Source organism: Rattus norvegicus, chromosome 20 (genome assembly GCF_021556685.1).
Source record: "Rattus norvegicus strain SHRSP/BbbUtx chromosome 20, alternate assembly SHRSP_T2T, whole genome shotgun sequence".
In the NCBI taxonomy this organism is placed as follows: Eukaryota; Metazoa; Chordata; class Mammalia; order Rodentia; family Muridae; genus Rattus; species Rattus norvegicus.
The window spans coordinates 27,275,196-27,296,000 of NC_141553.1; the positions used below are offsets into that span (position 1 = coordinate 27,275,196).

A 20,805-nucleotide genomic window follows, 5' to 3' on the forward strand; every position below is an offset into this window, starting at 1 on the left:
CTTTTGCCTCCCAGAAAAGAATAGCATAAATACACTCTAACCAGAGTTTGCTTGCTTCCCAAAACGAGTAAATCTTGGTGTATATGAAGTAAATGTTCTCATTCTTTCAAAAGACAGGTTCAGTGATACAGCAGTAGCTGGGAAACACAATATGGCTGGGAAGCTATTTTCCAGTAATACACTTTTATTATGGAAGGGATGACCTTTGCCCTCACCACCAACAGCCAATGAGGATACTCAGTGAAGGATGGAATCTTTTTTTTTTAAAGATTTATTCATTTATTATATATAACTACACTGTAGCTGTCTTCAGATACACCAGAAGAGGGCATCGGATCTCTTTACAGATGGTTGTGAGCCACCATGCGGTTGCTGGGAATTGAACTCAGGACCTCTGGAAGAGCAGTCGGGTGCTCTTAAGCGCTGAGCCATCTCTCCAGTCCCCCGAAAGATGGAATCTTAACTCACAATTTTGGGAAATGAGATATTACCTAATGTCTTATTAAGCTTCGCATATGTATTTAAGTAAATGAATATGCTGATTTTTCTAGGCTCTATCTAGCAAATTGGGTAATGTTTATGGCTTCAAAGGAAATGACATGAAATAAAATGATAAGTGCCCTCCAGGCAATAAAAGAATTAAACAGAACAAAACAGCAAGAAGGGTCTAGGGTTTGGGCCACTTTGCGAAGTCAAAATCTCTATCTTTAATGCACTTGGAAGGAGGTGACACTGCTGCCATCCCTCACAGGCACCTTCCTGATCATCATAGATGGTTTTTAAAACTATAATGAGCAATATGTATATTCCTTCACAGCACACTCTGTCCAGAGCAGATGTTCTGCTGTGGTTTGCCCAAACAAATGAGCAGGTCCAAGAACTAGTTCATTAACTGGCATCCCACCCTGGTCTGTCCATTTCTACAGGAGGCAGAAGTTAGCCAGATCATTGGCAAAGGGCTTGTCTGGTATAGCCTTCTCCCTAGAAACTGTCCATCTATTTCAGTTCCCTCCCTGGATGCTTCTTTTTTTTTAAGATTTATTTATTTATTATATATAAGTACACTATAGCTATCTTCAGACACACCAGAAGAGAGCATCAGATCTCATTACAGATGGTTGTGAGCCACCATGTGGTTGCTGGGATTTGAACTCAAGACCTCTGGAAGAGCAGTCAGTGCTCTTAACCACTAAGCCATATCTCCAGCCCTTGCTGCTTCTTGAATAAGCATCTAGGCCAACGATGAAGGGCCACATGGAGAACCCTAACACATGTCAAGCAGGAAGCCCTTTCTCCTGCCTTCCATTTTGGGTATGACCCTTGAAGAAACCTCTTTCCACATGCCTGAGGGAAACCCTGCTGTCATCTACTGTGTACTCTTGCATATTCTTTTTGCTTATTTTAATTAAAGGAATGCATGCACCTTTAGAGATCACATTACTTTTTTTAACTTCAGTTTTAGTAAATGAATGATTAAAATAATTTCTGAAAAACAAATCCTCAACATCAAATAAAACCTTAAGTGTCTGGCAAACTTTTGTAGTGGAATAATCTACCCTTACTCTTGACTATGTCGAATCCTAAGAAAACATGGTTTGGGCACTATGTAACCATCCCTGCAATTATACTCCCCAGTGTGTGAAGCCCACGCAGTCAGAGAGAAAAACTTCAAACCTTCAAGTTCTTGATCAAACTGAAAGCTCCTTTCACTTCACTATTTCCTTATCTAAGGGTAAAATAAAATATACCTTACCTCAAAAGCCATTCTCACAAAAATCCACAATATGAAATGACAACATGTAGAATTGTCACGTTGCTGAAGGACTAATTACAGCCCTGTGCCCATACAGCAAAACCACACAGAAGGTAATAATGGTGTGTGACATCGTTTTAAGAGCAGCCTTTTACAATCAAAAAGCATTCCTATCCCTGCCTCCTGATTGGTTCTCATGGAGGTACCGCATGGTTTCATAATACAACTTGAAGTTCACATCTCTCTATCAACTTTCTTATGTGACACAAGGAATTCTTCTAAATTATGTTTACAGATTTCTTCAACTGTAAATTGGAAAGTTCCTGTACCCATTTACTGGCCCAGAGACCAAACGAGTAGGTGATTCTATAGCCATGAAGCTGTAAGATTTAGTTGTTGAAGGCAGGTTGGTACATGTGACTGTAACGATAAGAACCATTAAAATCCAATCGTGGGATCCGAGAAGATAACTCAGTGAGTGTTTTCTTTTGTTTTTTTTTCCTTCACACATGAAGTCAGTTTGAATCTGCAGTACCCCTGTTGCTATGCTTCTGTAGCCCCAGCACTTACACGATGGACACTAGAAGATTCAAACCAAAAAGGGTGAGCTCCTGCAAGCAAGCAAACAAAGGAATGAGTGGATAAATAAGATGGAGAGGGAGAAAGAAATACCCCCAAAGGAAACTCTAACTTCTTCATATGCTCACACAGATGAGCACACTCATAATCGTGTTCTCCCACACATACATACATACATAGCTATTAATTAATACTTACTAATTAAATAAAATTAAAGACTCAGCCTTTGAAAGAATGGTTACCATTTAAAATGTGGAAAGCTAGCAAAATCTGTATCATCTTGAAATGGCAAAGAGATCAAGGCTAGGGGTTGGGGATTTAGCTCAGTGGTAGAGCGCTTGCCTAGGAAGCGCAAGGCCCTGGGTTCAGTCCCCAGCTCCAAAAAAAAGAACCAAAAAAAAGAGAGAGAGAGAGAGAGAGATCAAGGCTGGGAGAGGAGAATACGGCCAGTCACCACACTGCTAAGGCACTGAATTTCACTCATAAAAAGAATGAAAGTGAAATTGCAAGCACTATACAATTTTAAGACAAGTCAACAGACACCAGAGTAAATTCTAGCTTATTTAGTGTCTAACATGATCTTACGGCTGGTATATTTTACAATTTCAACTGACTTTCTCAGTGATTTTGCAAAGAAGATCCAAAATTATTTTTATAATTTTAGTTATTATATTACATGCAGAGTAAATCGAAAATGTTATAATAAAGCATATGCTTACATCTTTAAAAAGTAACAATTGAGGGATATTATATATTTCAACACAATTTCCCAGAACTGAGATATCAAGTCCCTTTTCATGATGGGAACAGAAATCAGTTTGTTCTGCTAAATACCAAGAAACTACTAAATTCAGAACTATATGTTGGGCATTGAGCACACCAGTGAACAAGAAAACTCTTCCTGTTCTGAGAGCTATCTTATCTCTTGCCTAGATTTCAAATAACCATCGAAAAGAACTCCTGGGTGTGTTTACAAGGTGTTTCAAACGAGGATGAACTCGTTCTGAATGCCCACAGCGTCCTCCATGGGCCCTACACTGAGTGAAAAGAAGAAAGAGAGCCAAGCACCGCTACCCACCCATCTCTCGCCGCTCCCCAGACATGTTCACAGTGTGATGAGCTGGCTCATTCCCAGCATGGACGCCAGAGCTGTTCCCTGGCCATGTCTTTCCACTCATGACATACTGACTTCCTTCAGATCACGAGCCAAAATAAATCCTTTTTTCCTTACATATCTTTATCGGGCTCTTTGTCACAGTAATTAGAAAACTAAATTAATATGCCCTACCCCAAAGAACTACAGAACAAAAAGCAAGGAAATGAGCATTTCTGGGGGGATTGTCATCTGCATTACTGTCCGGCAGTCAGGACAAATTAGGCATTCTCCCTTATCCCAAAGCAACTTGTTTAACTCATTACTCCCAGCCACAGAAGAAAAATTGCAATCTATTTTTTCAAAGTTCTCTAAATGGAAACCAAAGATTCTGTAGAAGGGCTCCAAGGGTGAGCCAGTTCTGTATTTGTTGGTCCATTATAATCTCGTGTCACTGCAGGCTGAAAACAAAGAGCAGAAAAGACAATCGTGAAGCCAGAGGTTAAATTTTAATCTTACAGTTTCAAATGCCAGTTTAATTAAGCCTGGAAAAATGCTTACAAAAATAATGGTAAAAACCTTCTCCCTCCCACAGGTTCATGAGGTAGAAGAGGGCAAACGTGGTTTGTTTCAGAAAAACCATCTAGACCTACTCCATTTAAAATGCACTAAAAATGCTATCTTGACTCATAAACTGGTTGGCAAATTAAATGAACTAATATCTATAAAAATGCTTATTATATGGTAGTGTTTTAACATAAGCAAATTCTAAGCTATCTCAGAACACAAGAGTGGCTAAGGGGTCCAGGTTGGCTTCTGGGTTTAAATCCTAACATCACCACACCCTTTGCTATGTTCCTGTTTAAAATAACAAAATCTTATGAGATTTCCGTATAGCTTTAATTGGCTGATATGTTTGAAGAACTAAAAGGATGTGGGCATGATGGTGGGACAAACCTTTAATCCCAGCACTTGGGATAGAGAGGGAGGCAGATCCAGTGAGTTAGAGGCCACCCTGGTCCAAAAAGGGAGTTCCAGGATAGCCAGGAATATACAGAGAAACACAGTCTCAGAGATCTAAACAAAACAAAAACAACCAAAAAAGGATGTGCAGGGTTCAGAAAGTGCTCAGTGACTCCGGGCAGCCACCATTATCGTTCTGTAGGAGAACATCACAGTCAGCTGAACTGGAGGAAGTGTACCATGACCGCAGGAGGAAGTGAGCACTCAAGAAACTCCGAGAACTTTACTCCCAAAATAGGTACAGTGCAATGTTCATTAAAAATCATCAATTTCTTCAAGGACCTAAAAACTAAATATTTTGACAAACATAAAATACTCAATTGGAAGACAGTTCTTCCTGTTCAGCTGCATGTTGACAACATTGGGGCTACATATTCTACTAATTAAATATATTAAAGGAAAAAAAGGTTTTCAAATGCTACTTCACCAATCACAGCTTATAGAAAAAGATTCACGAAATGTATGTGCCTACACAGAACAAGAACCCAAATGGGGAAACAGCAGTCCCAGTCACAAACAGAGGCAGGAAATCTCTGAGGCAGCCTGATCTACATAATGAGTTCTAGGCCAGCAAGGGCTGTAGACAGAGAACCTGTCTCAGAGAGAGAGAGAGAGAGAGAGAGAGAGAGAGAGAGAGAGAGAGAGAGAGAGAGAGAGAGACTGACTACAGATGTGACATTTAATGAAAATACATTTTCCACTTCCTGTCAATGAGAACATATATTAAGTAAAACTAAGTTTATCTTCCATTCAAAACAAAACTCACCTACCTCACTTTCTCAGTCTGGTTCTCTGAAAGCACCCTCAATTAATTCCTTTCTTGGGCCTTCTACATCAAGTTTTACATTCAACTTTGTTCTGCTTCGTCAAAACTCCTGATGCAAACTCTGTTCTAGGACTAATCATCAACTTCTAGACTAGATTCCCATCTCCTGACCTCTTCCCCAAATCCAGCCAATGCCACACATATTTTACAAGTTAGTTCTCTCTTCTTCTAGAACAAAATTTCCAAAATTCTATGGATGAGTCATAACCTCATCTGTGATAGATTTTTCTGGGAAATGTGAAACAAATCTAACATTTCTTGCATAAACTCTAGTTCACTCACTTACGAATTTTGCTACATATGTCTTAAAATGATGTAAAATTGGGGTAAGTCTGTATCTCTTCTGGGATCTGCCAATTTATCCTCTAACCCTACCCCACCTCCCAAAAATGGGCCTATCAGACTGTTCAGGAAAGGGTTAAATCCCCAGACCCTAACTCTCAAACCTTATACAACCTGGAATGAAACCAGGAAGCTGACTGGTGAGTAACCCATGAGAGCCAGCTCTGTGACCCCGGATTACTCTCCCCAGATAAGGTTTGTTTTTGTATAAGTTTAGTGGTCAAATGATACTAGTTTGATCAGATGTCTGTGCTACAAGGATAGGTGGGGTAAGGATGAAGTCTGAGTAGCTGAGTTCAGCATACAGATGTTGCAGGCACAGCTGACTTAACTCTAGTTATAGAACCCAGCCTTCTCCGGCCAGCAACACTGCATGCTGTCCTACAGTGGAGGAAACAACCCAGAAGCTTGTTCCTGGCTTTTGGGGGAATTTGCTTTGTGTGTCTTTTCCCTTCTGCTCAATTACCTCTGCCAATATATTAAACAAAACTATGGTTATAATAAATTCTGCTGTCCACCTAATGAGTCACCAAGTTGAATGGTGCTATAGGAACCTCCAAATTCACATCATGTTCTTTTTTTGATCCCTTTGGTAGAATTATTTATTATTTTAGTAATTATGAGTAGCTTCGTGATGTGTGATATTGCATGTGTGGTGTGACAATACTTTTGTCACTAGAAAGTCTTTAAAGTTTATTACTAGTTTATTTATTGGGGGAGCAGCACATACTACAGTGTGAATGTGGAAGCCAGAGGATGGTCTGAGGGAGTCGATTTTCTCCTTCAACACATAGGTCCCTGATGCACCTTTATCCTCTAAGCCATCTCAAGCAAGCCTCCACTTCTTTTTCAGCCTTCAAATAGTCATCAATAATAAATTTGCCTCTTCTGCTGCCTTTCTATATTCTTGAGCATTTTTACATGTCTTTGATCTTCATTTTCAGTTTTGTACCCCAGATTTCAGTTCTTTGAATCTCAAAAATCCCTGGGCTCTTTGCAGACACCCTCCTGTGAATCATAGTCAAACTTCAAATACCAGAGTCTAGATTTGTGAACAATAGTCCACATCCACACAATTAACCCAAAGACACAGAACTGACTTCTCAGGCAGGCCCCACCTCATCCACCTCCAGCTACTATCCCAACCAATGCTGCTGGGATTCAGGCCAGAGTCCCTTTCTCTCAGTTTATACCTTCCTTTTTTGTAACTAAACTGTGAGCAAATTCTTTCTTCAAGTCCAACCAGTTCTACCACTGCTTAGTAACTGAGCCCATGCCATGCTTTACCTGCAATAGCTTTAAAAAGCCGCTTAGGCTCAATTCTTCCCTCTCACATTAGCCTTAGAGTGATACTGGTCAATCGCAATTCGGAATAAACACTGCACTATTTAAAAACCTCCCAGGGCATCTTCACGGGTTATTAGCATATCATGGTGGCAGTAGGGGAAAAACATTAGAGTCAGTAAGTGTTGAGGTCTAAATCTCGGCTCGTGACCGTACAAAGCACACCAAGCCAACATGGTTCCGCATGGAGAGGTTTAATGAGAGAAGAGTAGAAGTGGGGGAGAAGTAGAGGAGGCCATGGGCACATGGAGGAAAGGGAGGGGTGGGGAGAGAAGGGACAAAAAGGAAGAGGGCAAAAGGGCAGAGAAGAGAAGAGCAAGAGAGTGAGGAGGGGGCAAGCAGCTCCTTATATAGTGTCAGGCACAGATGACTGCTGCCAGGCAACTGTGGGGCGGAGCATACCTGGCTGTTGCCAGGTAGCTGTGGGGGTGGAGCTTAGACAGAATACCAACACTAAGAAGGCCAGCATGGCTAGAATTGGGATACAGAGTGCTTAACATTTAGGAAAAGCAACAATTTACTATGTCAAGATGTAAGCTGTTAAATACTCAGAGGTAGCTATTCATATAACTCCACAGCTATTTAAATAGAACTCAAAGAAGCAATAAAAACCTTTGACTATCAAAACAAACCATCTTTGTGTAAATCATACCACAATGTTGGCATCTCTAGGGCTGCTCAAGGTGATCACCGGAGTTTCCTAGAGCTACAGTCATACACAGTATCTTCCCAATCATCCCACTTAGTCTACCCCAGGCTGCCTGTGGCTGGCTGGCGTTACCCTTGTCCTTCTATAACATCAATAATGAGCCTGGTGTGACTACCATCACAGTTCACTTCTGTAACGCGCCTTGTCTCCCAACATTCTTCACAGGGTTTTCATGAGTCTTCTCGGGTCTTTCTAAAAAACCACTAAGACACCTGGTCCATTACATAGGTTTAATGCAATCCACTGCCTTTCAATGGGCTCTTGGTTGAATAATGTTGGCATAATCCGTCTTATTTATATCATTCTATTGTGAAATTTAAAGTCTATTGTGAAATTTCCTGTGATAATTACCACAATTTAATGGTTTGGTGTAGAGGCACTATTAGCTTTACTAGTTTTAAAGTTTAATTTCAAGAATTTCATCTAGAGAATTCATACTCTATACCATTTCCATTACTTTGTCCTCAGTTTGTGCTAAGAAAGTTATGGTAATTTTATAGCCATGTTTCTATCAGGAAACACGTTCTGAGGCCACAAAGGAATATAGAAGAAGGGATGGATGGCCTGGATATCCAGAACAAATGAAGTGCTCCCACAGACATTCCTAAGTCAGTTACCTGTCTATAAGGCAGTGATTGACAGGTTCATGCCCCAGGGCTGAGATGTGTGGTAATGAGCAAGGCTCCCAGTAGGGACTTCACAAAAAGTTATGACTAGAAGAAGGGAATAGAAGAGAAGATCAAAGGGGGAGAAAGAGGAGAAGAGAAGAGAGGAAGAGGAGGAGATATAGTCTACCTCAAAGCTGGAAACAGACAAATGTTGAATATTTGTGTCTGTGGGTGTGTACATTAGGAATGTTAACCTCAGGGTCTGTAACCTCATCTTGGTGAGTCAAGTGTCCTTTGCGATGTCATTAGCATCCTATTCTAACAATGCTAGCAACATCTTTGTTCTACTCTGTAACTTCTGCTACCCAAACTTCAACGATCTTTTACTCATAGCTGGCTTCTCCTAGTTGCTTCTTGTGATCAAATCTGATGAAATTCTCTGTGCCTTTGTGGGAGAGGACTCCCATTTTCAAGCTCTTCTCATGTCTTGGCTCAAATGACCACAGACATCCTTTCAAGTTGAAGTTCTATGATGTAACTTGACTGTTTCACTGACACCTACTCTCTGTCCTGCTCTCTTGCCAAAGACAAATGTCACATTCTCCCAATCCACAAGTAGGCTGGAACCAGCTACTCAATCCAGGGGGACACTTTGGCTTTCTAAGTGACACTGTGAGTGTCCCTTGCACTTTCATCATTCAAAATTGCCATTTGTCTACATATTCTCTTTGATCTTCATCACAAGTAACTTTATTGTTTGAGGGATATTTCCAGCTTCTTCAATTACTTAGAGAACCCTATCCTTAACGGTAAGCTGGGAGGCAGCAGCTTCTCTTACTGCACAGCTGTGACCCTATCTACTCATTTGCCTACTGACTCCTTAGTAAACCCTTACTGCTGAGATTGCATATTTAGCCTCTTTCCAAAAGCATTCAGTTCTCCATTTGACAGAGATATCCACCTCACATTGTCCTCTGTGGATCCCAACAGAATGTGAGGTAAATCTCACCTACTCAGGGACAGGCTGGTGGGAGTCAAGGGTTTAATCATCTCTCTCCTACAGTGTCGAGCACAAGCCTTTCCAAGTATATGTGACAGAGCTAAGAAAATGGCTCAAAGGTCTCGCTGCACAAGTTTGAGGACCTGAGTTTGTGTCACATAAACAGCCAGGCATGTAGCGAGCATCTACACTGCTAGAGTTCCTATGGCAAGATGGGAGTTAGAGACAGAAGAATCCCAAGCATCTGAAGTAGCAAACAGCAACGAAGAGACATGGCTTCAAACAAAGGATAAGGAAAGAACCCACATGTGAAGCTGTACTCCAGCCTCCATACACACACTATGGAGCATACATGTATGTGTACACACACACACACACACACACACACACACACACACACACGGGACACAGTGAAAAGCATTGCGAAGGAAGGGGCAAAGAGAACATGGCATACAAGGAGATAATAAGTAGTAACTCAGCCATTCCACTTCCGCTCCCTCCTGTTCCTGTCCCTTTGCTCTTTGGCCTATGCATTTGCAGTGCTGTCCTACCCAGTCCCTTTATTGCACAAAGCCCTTGTGGGCCCACTTCCTCATCCTTTCCCAGCTGCTATCTGTCTTGCCTGTCATCTTCTCAAGTCCCTTCCTTCCTGTGGCCCTGTAGTCCATTCAGAGTTTAGCAGATCTCATTAAGTCTCCAGAGTCATTATCTGCCAAGCATATTTTAAATTCTTCAAGGCCAAAGTCCACATCATATCTGTTTTGCATGCTTCCTCTGTTCCTGCCACCCAGACATCTTTTCAAACACAAAAATGCCTGGTAAACACTTGTCAGACACTAAGAACTTCCAATGTTCCTATCATGCAGGCCTAGTTCCTAGTGTTTAATTCTCCAAGTTCAAAAGTACACCGGACAAAGTTAGACATCAAAGTGTTCTTTCCTAAATAACACAGATCCACTGCTTCTAAAACTTGCAGTCACTGAACCAACACTGAGTGACTTCACCAACTAGGGGGGGAAAAGAATCGTAGGTGCACAAGGAAGAATCTATGTAACAGCCTCCTTCCATCGCTGCTGGCCCAGCAACACTACATGGCTTTTCATTCCAGGGCAATTCAGTAACTTAAATTTTCACTGCTGGACACACTTTCCCCAACAAAGAGAAGAGGCCTAATAACCTCAAACTTCAAAGATGAAATTTCACATGTTGAGGTGAAATTTTACTTTTATATCTCCCACTCAGCTACTTTTCACTAAAGTCTATAGAATAATTCTATAATAATAATAAATCCACAAACTTTCATGAATTTAAACGTAATGCGTGGATCAGATTGTGGCCCCAATAATAATTTCCTTGGGTGGGAAAGGCAGATCTTGAAATTTCAAACGAGAGTATAAGAATAACTGGGCAGTTAAATAAAATCAGCGGGTCAGTCCTTAGTGGTTCTGTAGTCTCCTGGGAACAGGCTGTACATTGTGGAAGACATAAAGTAAACAGATAAAGATAAAAAGAAATAAAAGGAGAGAGACCAAAAGAAGGCACCATGAACTAAGGTAACAAGGTTGCCTTCGGACACTCCAAACCAATTTTCCTTGAAAAGGAGGAACTGTGGCAAGCACAGGCCCTAAGCGGAAGTACTACGGCAACTGTCCAAGACACTGACCATCTTTAGCCCATGGCATCCCCCAAACTGGTTCATCTCAGCTCACTGCATATTTCCCATTTCCTATAGAAAAAAAATGCACAAAAATCAGCACTTTCCACATAATTATATCTTAACTAAAGTAACACCTGGAAGCCATAGAATCGACATTTTTTAAATTATCTTTTTAAACAACATGAAACAAAGTTCCCAAGGTCTCTAAACACTAGTATTATTGGGTTTTTTTTATTGTTTTTAACCATCAGCATTCCTATAAGAACCTTTCTATGGGGGCTGAAGAGATGGCTCAGTGGTTAAGAGCATTAGCTACCTTACCAGAGGCCCTGGTATCAGTTCCCAGAACCACATGGCAGCTCACAACCATCTGTAACTCCAGTTCTGGGGAATCTAGCACCTTCTTCTGGCTATAACAGAGCCTTCCTATGTGACGTTTCCAGAGGCTCTTTCTGGCATTTGCAGCCTTCCTATTGTGACCACAAGAATGGTGAAAGCATGTTTGTAAGACAACTGAGATTCCTTCCCTCACGACTGCCAATCAGAGTCTACCATGATTCAGATAAACCTGGCGTGGTGGCATGGGCCTATAAACCTGGCACTTGAGAGATAGGGTAAAGGGTCAGAAATTCAAAGCCATTCCCTACTGCACAGCAAGTTCCAAGCCATCTTGTGCTACATGAGATACTACCTATTAAAACACAATAACCATCAAAGACAAAACAAACCAAAAATTCCCACACAGAAATGGAAAAGTATAAGGCATGCATGAAAGTTCAATGGAACAGTGGAGCTTGATGCTAAGACTTTTAAAGACAACTAAGGGTGGGGTGGGGGAAGAAAACAAGAAATGTGGTAAGAGAGCTGGGTATAATATGATAAAATAAATGGATGTTAGACAATGTGAATATGGCAATAACTATAATATGATAAAATAAATGGATGTTAGACAATGTGAATGTGGCAATAACTATGTGTCTACCAAGTCAATGGTTGTTAATAAAATGTTACTTTAAGTCTTTTAAATGTGAAGAAAAAAAAGGCCTCCTTGAAGAAGAAAATAAAGCATATAGTGTCTGCCTGAATGAAGGTTCTAGAAACTATATAATCAGTATTACTTTAACTGGCCAATTACTACTAGATCTAGTAAAATTGCTAAGAAAAATCTGTAGCAGCAACTTTCAGTTTTCAGATGAACAGAAAACCATACCACATATTTTTTCAGGATGTAAACCTTCCCAAAGAACTTAAAGCCCTACAGAAATCATCCTAAGGGATAAAAACATAGGAGAGACTTGCTGTGGTCAGCAGAAATCACTTTAGATAGCCTCATGTTTGTTTCCCCTTCTCTTTCCTAGGGGAAGATGAAAAAATAACTGTTCAGTTTTCCTACTTTTTCCTCTCTGCCTGGTCATCCCATCCCTTGAGAGAAGCAGAACCACACCAAGTAGTTATAAAAGTCATCTGGCCCCAGCTGGGTTGTCCCTGGGGCTGGAGAAAGGAGCCCAATTTACAATTCCTGGAATGATGTCACTAAACTGCTAAAAGAAAGAGTCTTCCATGAATTTGTGGAATTCTAGAAATCTACTGCTGGACAGATACATTCAAACAATTAAAAACACCAGAGCTTCAAAAACAGTTTTCAGTCAGCACTGTGAGAAAGGCCAACACCTACACGGGCTCCTGGTTTCACTCTGGTTCTGTGTATTGGGCTGAACCTTGGCACAGAAAAGTTTTTGACCTCCATCAGTGACTTACGTTCTTGGGCTACCTGTCACTGGCAACCTCTGGATATAAGTAGCTTTAGAAATGTAGTATCCCTCTTCACACATCACTCTAGAAGAGAACTCTGTAAACGACTTCTACTCAGTTATTCCACAGAGAGGCAACCTATACTGTATTAGAAACATGATCTGAAAATTGTTGGGTTTTCCACAAGACTTATACAACTAGCACTAACACAGGAGCAAACACCCTGGTCTTCTAGCAGCCACCAGACAGCAACAGGACCATGGCCTGCTACTTAATCAGGGAAATATTATAGCCATGCAAACAGTGAGCATATTTCCTTCACAAATTACTTAAAGGTTTATAAAATGCTGGTTCAACTTTCCTGAGAGATTCTTCCATATGTGCTGTATGTCTACTACATGCCTACTACGTAGTAACTTTTGCTACTATTGTTCTTGCACATAAAGGCAAAAATGTAAGCACTTGATTTGATCAACAAATACAACTTTACAACCCTCTGGCATGTGTGTATGACCTGAAAATATCTCAGGCAGAAAGATTCAAATGATAGCTGTTTAAATTGACCAGGGCTTATTCAATTTTTTTGTTTGGTTGGTTTTTCAAGATGGTTTCTCTATGTAGCCTTGGCTGTCTAGGGAGACGCTCTGTAGACCAGGCTGAACTCAAACTTAGAGAGATCAACCTGCCTCTGCCTTCCATGTGCTGGGATTAAAGTCCTGTGCCACCACTACCTGGCTCGACATTTTTTGTTTTGTTTTTTTTAAAGTCTTTTATATTTAGTCTTGATTTTTGAGAGTGGCCATGCTATGAAGTCCTGGATGACTCTGTGCTTCCTATACACCCAGGCCTGGAACTCAAAACAATCCTCCTGCATCAGTATCTGCAGCATGCCACGCGTTTCCAATTTTTGCTAAAAGTAGTTTTGTCAGTTAAGTAAAACACTGAGTATTTTAATATATTTAGTATATTCCACAATGACTGAGGACAATCACTATTAATTCTACAAATAAGCTCTAAAGGGCTTTGTTTGGCATGCAGACGTAGACATTCAGGGACAAACTTTCTGACTCTGGGACAAAGTCGATAGATGCTAATTGCCCACAGATGATATGTCATATGTGTAATTAAAGCTAACAAGGGGCTAGGGAGACAGCTCAGTCAGTAAAATGTCCACATAAACATTAGGATCTAAGTTCAGATTTCCCAGCACCATGTAACATCTCGTAGCACATATCTTGGTCACATTTTAATAGCAGGATTTTTCGCTCACCTAATATTAACTTGACTATCAAATATTCTCAATTATAAAATGCTTCTCATCAAAATGTATAAATATTACTGACCATAGAAATTCTGCTCTTTTAAAAACAGTTTAACATTCCTACTAAGATCATGTTTCTAGATGATTCCAAGTAAACTGAAACACACAGAAGGAAACCCCAGGATAATCTTAACACACATTAAAATTCAGTGTTATTCTTGAGTTAAGAACTTTATAAATGACTCCATTTAAGAAATAAACAGATGGCCTCACCATCTTTTCTTCTCTTTCCAAACTAAAACTTCTCTAACCCTAACATGCTCTAAGAATCAGTTCCCTCTGGCAGGTTTATACGTCTGTGGGCATCTGAAAAAGAATCCAGAAGTTCAGCCCTCAAAAGGCTGCAGCCTGTTTTTATAGTGCAGTTTAGCAACACTATTGAGATTGCCTGAGGCAGTTTAAAGCCCAAAGCTAGTTCACAAGAACTCAGCAAGCAGCCTGGGGCTCTGCAGGCGTCAGAAGAGGCCTTGCAATGAGACCCTTGCCAAGCAGAGATGGGGTGAGAGGGTGGAAGAGGAGGGCTTGAGGACAAAAGGGAATCTGTAAATAGTTGCAGAAGCCCAAGAAGCATAACTACAAAATATAATAAAACAGATCTACAGAAAAATGAAATGTGAGCCCTTAGCAATTTGAGTGTGGAGTTACAAGAGGACACAGTAGTATTATGTGTGCAACTTATGTCTGTCTCATTCAATTTAGGGTTTATCACAGACTACCTGTAAATTGGTTGTGTTCCTTACCTTCAGTATTTCCACGCTACTAAAATAAAGACAAAACCTGAACCTACCTCACTTTCCATCTCCACTAGGCTAAAGTGTTAAATAGGATGCTTTGAACAAAATGAAAGAGTACTACATTGCCACGCTAATTAAGGTCCAACCTATCTACCATTGCCCAGATAGCCTTCTAGGCTTGGTGCAAAATGGCAGACTATCTTTACCAGTACAGCTTTTCCTTTTCTGACCTTGTTTGGGGAGCTCAAATCTATCTGCAGAAAGTCATGTAGCCTTAGTTAGATTATGGGTCCAACTTCCTTTCTCTGGGTAAGAACCCATCCAGGTAGCACCTAAGATTCCTGAAAAGCTTCCCCATGCTACTGAGGCATCTTGGTACTTTAAGCCTTTAGCCAATGAATGACCTTTGCCCCTCTCAGATGTACCCCGCTCCCTCATGCCCCTCATCCCGAAAACTATATAAGCCTTGAATCACCCCAAGTAAAGTTGATCTGTCTCCCCACAGCTGGTCTGCCTGACTAAATGCTTATGGATTTATAGATGATGTTTTAGTAAAAGTAATGACCCACTTGTATCACACTGCCCAATACTTTCTGGTTTGCTTCTATTTCTGAAATATTTCACCACCAACTAATCAAATCTCCCATTTGAACACCAAAGAACATCAACAAACAGCCTTTGGCTACATTTATTTATCATACACATAGAAATAAATATCTTCTTCCAAAACCAAGTCTAATATTTAGAAGAGAACTTCCATTTAAAATGGGGCAGTAGAGAAGGATTCTGGAAACATCCATTTCTAACTCTTGCTACCAGCAAACCACTGCATGCAGTGTCTCAGGCACCTGGGATTCTGCCCTCTACTTCCCGCTCTGTTACTCATTCATCATATGGATTTTATGGGAAGATAATTTCCCTTGTGAGTACACTGGGTTTAGACATCAGCTTCATTCCCATGTCCACCCCAGGCTGCAGGTACACAGATTCGGGTTGTCCAGTTCAAACATCTGCTAGTAGTTTAGTGACCTCCAGAGAGTTTTAGTCTGCAAATCACTATAGGAAAAGATAATGTAAATCCGATATGAGAAAAGCTCGAGTCACTAAATATAGTAATAGGAACGACCCTGTCCTATGTCAGACATTCTTTCAATAGTGTTTGTTGGTCATAGAAACGCCTCAGGTGACTTTCCCTTTTTTAGGATGGCAAACCCTCAGCCCCTCTCCACTTGTTTGAATCATAATGTTGAGAATTATGTTTCTCTCATGCAACACAGAGGAACCAAGGCAAGAAGAAATAAAGAGCAAAATATCCCAAATAACATAAATTTCACAAATAATATAAATGAAAAAAAATCCTTGTTTCATCCCAGAATACATTTGTCTAAAAGCTGTCTCAGAGACTGAAATAATTTTCTATACTAAGACAGTACTAAGGTTCTGTGACGGATGGTCCCTAGGTCCCTCCAGGACAGCACTGCAACCTCTTGTCCCAAGACACACCACTTACCTCATCGAAATGCTCCCCATACCAGCTGATTTGTGAACTACTGCTAAGTACTAAAGCAGATACATGCACAGGAACTGCTCACTAAGACGAGGCTGATTTAATTGGGCAAACCCATATATCTCTTATCATGTGTTTTCTTTCTAAGGCTCCAAGTTCAGAGGGAGAAATGTGAAATCCGTATCCATCCAGCAGTAGGACCAGGAAGTGAACCTAAAAACCCCACCTTGCAAAGATTTCCTGCTGCCAATTTCCCTCCTTATCAAGGAACTTAAAAAAAAAAAAACAAAAAAAAAACTCTTGGGTTGGGGATTTAGCTCAGTGGTAGAGCACTTGCCTAGCAACCGCAAGGCCCTGGGTTCGGTCCCCAGCTCCGGGAAAAAAAAAAGAAAAAAAAAAAAAAAAACTCTTTTGCTGGATGATTTCACTGCCTCTTTTTAGTCTGGATGTTAAAATGTACTCTGTAGGCCAGTGCTTCTGTGTAGTTATTGAAATTGAAACTGATATCATATTCTAATCAATGACTAAAGGACTCCTTCGACACTCAAGTCCTCCACCTTACTTACTGCTTAGTCATGTATTTCTCTTTCTATAACAAAGACACTCCAAGAAAGTCGGGGCTATTTCTCATGTACCCTCCCTATCCTATTAACCCACACTCATGCTATTGGTTAAGCTGACAAGGAGGGTCACTAAAGTAAGTCACATATTAAATCCAACCTTTTCTCCCTTTTTAATAGAGCAGAATTTACTACGCTAAAAAAAGGGACCACATCTGTACAGGGTCCTTAAAGGAAAACAGCGATGTGTGAACAAATTCTAGGGTGATCCTGTTTTACTTTTCCTCTGCACGTTACATTTTGTAGTTCTCTTTAGTAGTATAGTCTAAAATCTTCTACAAAATTTTCATCTCATACATGGTAGAGATTGGCTTGGTAGTCAAGAACTGGTACTGCTCTTATATGGGACCGGAATTCAGTACCCAGCACCCACACTAGGAAGCTCACAACAGACTGTAGCTACCAGGCTGGCAGATCTAACATCCTCTTCTGAGCTCTGCAGGCACCTGTCTGTAGTCCTGTACACGTACTGCCAGATAGACACATAATTTTAAAATGATACTAATGAATCTTTTTTAAAACGTCACTGATACTGTCATTTATTTTAAAATGTAAAAACTGAAAAAAGAGCTATTAAAAGTGAAATTTCTCTCCACATCAAACCAGATACACTCAAACTCAAAGAAGAAAAAGTGGGGAAGCATCTCAAACACATGGGCACTGGAGAAATTTTCCTGAACAAAATACCAATGGCTTATGCTCTAAGATCAAGAATCAACAAATGGGATCTCATAAAACTGCAAAGCTTCTGTAAGGCAAAGGACACTGTTGTTAGGACAACACAGCAACCAACAGATTGGGAAAGGATCTTAACCAATCCTACAACAGATAGAGGGCTTATATCCAAAATATACAAAGAACTCAAGAAGTTAGACCGCAGGGAGACAAATAACCCTATTAAAAAATGGGGTTCAGAGCTAAACAAAGAATTCACAGCTGAGGAATGCCGAATGGCTGAGAAACACCTAAAGAAATGTTCAACATCTTTAGTCATAAGGGAAATGCAAATCAAAACAACCATGAGATTTCACCTCACACAAGTAAGAATGGCTAAGATCAAAAACTCAGGTGACAGCAAATGCTGGCGAGGATGTGGAGAAAGAGGAACACTCCTCCATTGTTGGTGGGATTGCAGACTGGTACAACCATTCTGGAAATCAGACTGGAGGTTCCTCAGAAAATTGGACATTGAACTACCTGAGGACCCAGCATATACCCAAAAGATGCCCCAACATATAATAAAGACACATGCTCCACTATGCTCATAGCAGCCTTATTTATAATAGCCAGAAGCTGGAAAGAACCCAGATGCCCTTCAACAGAGGAATGCATACAGAAAATATGGTACATCTACACAATGGAATACTACTCCGCTATCAAGAACAATGACTTCATGAAATTCATAGGCATAGGAGTAAGGTAACCCAATCACAGAAAAACACACATGGTATGCACTCATTGATAAGTGAATATTAGCCCAAATGTTTGAATTACCCTAGATGCACAGAACACATGAAACTCAAGAAGGATGACCAAAATGTGAATGCTTCACTCCTTCTTTAAAAGGGGAACAAGAATACCCTTGGCAGGGAATAGGGAAGCAAAGTTTAGAACAGAGGCAGAAGGAACACCCATTCAGAGCCTGCCCCACATGTGGCCCATACATATACAGCCATCCAATTAGATAAGATGGATGAAGCAAAGAAGTGCAGGCCAACAGGAACCGGATGTAGATCTCTCCTGAGAGACACAGCCAGAATACAGCAAATACAGAGGCGAATGCCAGCAGCAAACCACTGAACTGAGAATAGGACCCCCGTTGAAGGAATCAGAGAAAGAACTGGAAGAGCTTGAAGGGGCTCGAGATCCCATATGTACAACAATGCCAAGCAACCAGAGCTTCCAGGGACTAAGCCACTACCCAAAGACTATACATGGACTGACCCTGGACTCTGACCTCATAGGTAGCAATGAATAGCCTAGTAAGAGCACCAGTGGAAGGGGAAGCCCTTGGTCCTGCTGAGACTGAATCCCCAGTGAACGTAATTGTTAGGGGGAGGGCGGTAATGGGGGGAGGATGTGGAGGGGAACACCCACATAGAAGGCGAGGGGAAGGGGTTAGGGGGGTGTTGGCCTGGAAACCGGGAAAGGGAATAACAATCGAAATGTAAATAAGAAATACTCAAGTTAATAAAGATAAAGTTTTTTTTAAAAAAACCAAAAAAAGTGAAATTTCTGTAACGTGAAAGAATATGAAAATATTTCTAGGAGATTCTTCTTTCCTTAAGGTATCGTTGATCAAGCAGCAATAAACACCAAATATTTTTCAAGAATCTACTAGAAAATCTCTAGCAACCAACGTGTCAGTTCCTGACCTAAAGAATTCCAGGTGAAAGAGGCTGGTCTCTTGCATTGGAAGCAAGGGATTAGGTTTCAATAAGAATGCCAGCTGGGCTAAGCGGAGGCTGTTGCCTCCAAGGAGAGATGAGAAAGTTCTCAGTTCACAAAGTTAGCTCAGATCCAGCCTCGACAGATTCTGGGCCCATGTGGCATCGCTTACAGCGCTCCTCAGCTCGAGTCAAGCCCGCCTCCTGGGCCCCCCGATCAACCCAGGCGGCCTCGGGTTGAGGTTACCCAATCACCCTGGGGTGTTGGATTCTGGAGCGCTGGAATCCTGCGGCTGGGGGTGACTCAGAAGCAGCTTTCTGCGCTTTTGCGGTCCGGAGATCGCACAGGCACAACCAGCAAGGGCACACACGACCAACACCATCCCTAGATAATTTGTACAGAGCAAAGGAAGGGAAAGCGTGGGTGTGCTATCTGCAAACCTGTGGGACTCGGGAGCCCCGGGAGTCCGTCCAGTCCGGGCCATTCGTTCCTAAACTCCGTGCTGCAGTTTGGGGGACTCTGGGCTGGGCACCCAGATAGGAGATCACCGAGCCAGCAGGGCTGGCCCGGGATGCTCAGTCCGCCGGGAAATCGACGCGCAGGGAGGGACGTGGCTCTAGTTGGCCCGTAGGGACCGGTCCGGTGAAGACCCATCGAGTCTCGGGAGGAAAAATTCCTCTAGCGAGACCCAGAGCAGGGCCCAATCCAGCCCATCACTCACCGCTCCGTCTTCCCGGGCGTCCTCTCTCTGCGTCCCCGTGGGGCGCAGGAGCTCCGGACCCCTGGAGTCCGTTCCTTAGCGCGCGCGCCGAGCCATCCGAGCTCAGGGCGCCGCGCCCGGGGTGCGCCGCTGCAGTCTCTGGCGGCCCTGAGGACCGGGCGGAGACCTTCGGTGGAGGGAGGGCGGGCCGCGGCAGGGCTGGGCCCGGGGCGGAGGAAGCCGCAACGTCAGCAGAGCCTGGGAGGCGAGGATGGGGATGGGGGAGAGCAGGACCCCCGCCAGGCCTGATCAGGACCTCCGCTGGAGCTTTCTTCGGCTGCCCCAGACCCTGGCTACGCGAGGGGTTCCGCCTTCCCGTCGCTTCGGCCGGGACCCCACGGGACCCCACGCAGCCTGCCCTTCCCCGCCGCTTTAGTTCCTACAGCTCTGATTTCTCCTGACATGAGCTTCAGGTTCCACTCTGAAATCGCACCCAAAGGAAAGATAACGTCGGGAGGCCGGAGGAGGAGGAGCCGATTCGTTTCTAAAGCTCTGGAAGAGGAAAGCTGAGAATTTAAAGAATCCCACTACCGACGCTAGTGCCCAATCCCCTCTCCAGGCTCCAAAATAGTTACACCCCGACCGCCTCCCTCCCTTCCCCCTCTTTCCTGAATTCAGTTTTACTCTCAAAGAGGAAGGGAGAAAATCCACCTAATCCGAAGCAGTTGTCGCCTAGAGTGGAGCAGCAAAATACAGGGAATCCTATCGCAACAAACCTTTGTAAACTGAACTGATTTTAATCAGCAAAGGATCCTGATAAAGGATCCTTTGGATTTTGCAGCTCACAAG

At 42.1% G+C, this 20,805-nt stretch overlaps 1 protein-coding gene across 8 annotated transcripts in view; it reads right to left on the bottom strand.

The window, feature by feature from the left end:
• Positions 1 to 20,412, bottom strand: part of Dse (dermatan sulfate epimerase) — a 78,725-nt gene extending 58,313 nt beyond the window's left edge. For 7 of the 8 annotated variants that reach the window (XM_087597914.1, XM_087597913.1, XM_087597907.1 and 4 more), the window contains exon 1: positions 19,978 to 20,117. The gene's annotated coding sequence lies outside the window, so the exon portion shown is untranslated. 8 annotated transcript variants of the gene reach the window in all.
• Between the last annotated feature and the right edge of the window lie 393 nt (positions 20,413 to 20,805).